The sequence below is a fragment of the Dama dama genome, chromosome 28 (assembly GCF_033118175.1).
Source record: "Dama dama isolate Ldn47 chromosome 28, ASM3311817v1, whole genome shotgun sequence".
Lineage (NCBI taxonomy): Eukaryota > Metazoa > Chordata > Mammalia > Artiodactyla > Cervidae > Dama > Dama dama.
The window spans coordinates 36,524,648-36,528,376 of NC_083708.1; the positions used below are offsets into that span (position 1 = coordinate 36,524,648).

The following is a 3,729-nucleotide window of genomic DNA, read 5'->3' on the forward strand; positions in this document are numbered from 1 at the left end:
GTTTGTTGAGATCCACACAGTCAAAGGCTTTAGTGTAGTCAATGAAGCAGAAGTAGGTATTTTCTGGAATTCTTTTTATTTTTTTCTATGATCCAACGGATGTTGACAATTTGATTCTGGTTTCTCTGCCTTTTCTAAATCCAGCTGGAACATCTGGGAATTCTCAGTTCATGTACTATTGAAGCCTAGCTTGAAGAACTTTGAGCATTACTTTGCTGGCATGTGAAATGAGTGGAATTGTAGATAATACCAAAGCGAGAACATCCAGCTGATCTATGGCAGGAAAGTCCAGGGTCCTCTTTGTTGAAGCTTTTTCTTAGACTGTCAGACAGCCCTTAAGGCATTTCAACTCCTCCTAATAACCACAAAATACTGTTTAACACCAGAGATCCAGGTCAGCACTCACATTTTGCAGATAAGGAGTCTGAAGGCCCGAAAGGCCAAGCAACAAACCTGTAGAGTCTTGGGAGCATAGAAAGGCCATGGTTTCACTTTTAGCAGTTCCTTTTTTTTTTTTTTTTTTTCAGACAATTTGCTCATGCAGTGCCTTCTAAGAAAGAGCTCTACTTAACACATTACTGTTTTCTCGGGTTCACTGAAAGGTTACTGCCAGTGTAGGAACAGATCAGGAGAGCAGTGGGCATAGCCAGAATACAGCACAAGCACCGTCCGCACTAGACCCAAGGTCTACCTTGGACAGATGATTCATTCACTACACAACACGTTTGCCGTGTGCCAATACTAAACATATTTAGCTCAGTTCTTTTTTTTTAAATTTTTTTATTTTATTATTATTTTTATTATTATTATTATTTTTTTTTTTCCCAGTGGGTTTTGTCATACATTGATATGAATCAGCCATGGATTTACATGTATTCCCAATCCCGATCCCCCCTCCCACCTCCCTCTCCACCCGATTCCTCTGGGTCTTCCCAGTGTACCAGGCCGGAGCACTTGTCTCATGCATCCCACCTGGGCTGGTGATCTGTTTCACCATAGATAGTATACATGCTGTTCTTTTGAAATATCCCACCCTCACCTTCTCCCACAGATTTCAAAAGTCTGTTCTGTATTTCTGTGTCTCTTTTTCTGTTTTGCATATAGGGTTATCGTTATCACCTTTCTAAATTCCATATATATGTGTTAGTATGCTGTAATGTTCTTTATCTTTCTGGCTTACTTCACTCTGTATAATGGGCTCCAGCTTCATCCATCTCATTAGGACTGGTTCAAATGAATTCTTTTTAATGGCTGAGTAATATTTCACAGCTTCCTTATCCATTCATCTGCTGATGGGCATCTAGGTTGCTTCCATGTCCTGGCTATTATAAACAGTGCTGCGATGAACAATGGGGTGCACGTGTCTCTTTCAGATCTGGTTTCCTCAGTGTGAAGACATACAGATGGCTAACAAACACATGAAAAGATGCTCAACATCACTCATTATTAGAGAAATGCAAATCAAAACCACAATGAGGTACCATTACACGCCAGTCAGGATGGCTGCTATCCAAAAGTCTACAAGCAATAAATGCTGGACAGGGTGTAGAGAAAAGGGAACCCTCTTACACTGTTGGTGGGAATGCAAACTAGTACAGCCGCTATGGAAAACAGTGTGGAGATTTCTTAAAAAACTGGAAATACCCAGACCAGCAGAGGCAGCAGCCAGAGCAGCCGCAGCCTGCGCCCTCTCCCGCTCGCCCGCCCGCCCCGGTGTCTCTTTCCCCCTTCCTCCTCCTCCTCCTCCACCCCCCCCTTCCTCCTCCGCCCGCCCGCGGGGCCCCCCTCTGCCTTCCTGCCCGCCCCTATTGTTCCGCCCCCGGCCTCCCGCCCTTCCCCTTCCCGCCCGCTCCCCTTTTCCCCTCAGTCGCCTCGCGCCTGCAGTTTTTGGCTTTCACCCCCACCAGTGACCAAAGACTTGACCACTCAAAGTTCAGCTCCTCAGAACACTGCTCGACATGGACACCGGTGTGATTGAAGGTGGATTAAATGTCACTCTCACCATCCGGCTACTTATGCATGGAAAGGAAGTTGGCAGTATCATCGGAAAGAAAGGAGAATCAGTTAAGAAGATGCGCGAGGAGAGTGGTGCACGTATAAACATCTCAGAAGGGAATTGTCCTGAAAGGATTATCACTTTGGCTGGACCCACTAATGCCATCTTCAAAGCCTTTGCTATGATCATTGACAAACTGGAAGAGGACATCAGCAGCTCTATGACCAATAGCACAGCTGCCAGTAGACCCCCAGTCACCCTGAGGCTGGTGGTCCCTGCTAGTCAGTGTGGCTCTCTCATTGGGAAAGGTGGTTGCAAGATCAAGGAAATACGAGAGAGTACAGGGGCTCAGGTCCAAGTGGCAGGGGATATGCTCCCCAACTCAACTGAGCGGGCCATCTCCGCAATCCATCATTGAGTGTGTGAAACAGATCTGCGTGGTTATGTTGGAGACTCTCTCCCAGTCCCCCCCGAAGGGCGTGACCATCCCGTACCGGCCCAAGCCGTCCAGTTCTCCGGTCATCTTTGCAGGTGGTCAGGCCTATACCATTCAAGGACAGTATGCCATTCCACAGCCAGATTTGACCAAGCTGTACCAGTTGGCAATGCAACAGTCTCATTTTCCCATGACGCATGGCAACACCGGATTAAGTGGCATTGAATCCAGCTCTCCAGAGGTGAAAGGCTATTGGGGTTTGGATGCATCTGCTCAGACTACTTCTCATGAACTCACCATTCCAAACGATTTGATTGGCTGCATAATCGGGCGTCAAGGCGCCAAAATCAATGAGATCCGTCAGATGTCTGGGGCGCAGATCAAAATTGCGAACCCAGTGGAAGGATCTACTGATAGGCAGGTTACCATCACTGGATCTGCTGCCAGCATTAGCCTGACTCAATATCTAATCAATGTCAGGCTTTCCTCGGAGACGGGTGGCATGGGGAGCAGCTAGAACAATGCAGATTCATCCATAATCCCTTTCTGCTGTTCACCACCACCCATGATCCATCTGTGTAGTTTCTGAACAGTCAGCGATTCCAGGTTTTAAATAGTTTGTAAATTTTCAGTTTCTACACACTTTATCATCCACTCGTGATTTTTTAATTAAAGCGTTTTAATTCCTTTCTCTGTTCAGCTGTTAATGCTGAGATCCATATTTAGTTTTATAAGCTTCTCCCTGTTTTTTTTTTTTTTTTTTTTTGGCTCATGAATTTTTTTTTTTTTTGTTTGTCATGGAAATGTAAGAGTGGAATATTAATACATTTCAGTTTAGTTCTGTAATGTCAGGAATTTTTCAAAAAAATTAAAAGATGGACTGGAAACAACAACAACAAAAAAAAACTGGAAATAGAACTGCCATATGACCCAGCTCAGTTCTTTTATAAACCAAATTTGTTTACATCAAATGTCAAGATAATGAGATTTCTTTTTTTATTGAAGTATAGCTGGTTTACAATGTTGTGTTAATTTCTACTATACAGCAAAATGACTCAGTTAAACATATATCATATATTCTTTATTATATTCTTTTCTATGATGGTCTATCCCAAAATATTGGAAATAGTTCCCTGTGCTATACAGTAGGACCCTGTTGTCCATCCACTCTGTATGTAATCATTTGCACTTACTAACCCTGAAATGGTGAAATTTCTAAGAATTTGTTCTGGGAATTTTTTAGGTAGTACAGACAAAGCACATAATTTCTATTTTTACAGATAATGTTGTGTAACTC

At 43.5% G+C, this 3,729-nt stretch overlaps 1 pseudogene; it reads left to right on the plus strand.

Annotated features, from left to right (window-relative positions):
* Positions 1-1,816: 1,816 nt before the first annotated feature.
* Positions 1,817-3,121, plus strand: LOC133048059 (poly(rC)-binding protein 2-like; annotated as a pseudogene).
* The last annotated feature ends 608 nt before the right edge of the window (positions 3,122-3,729 follow it).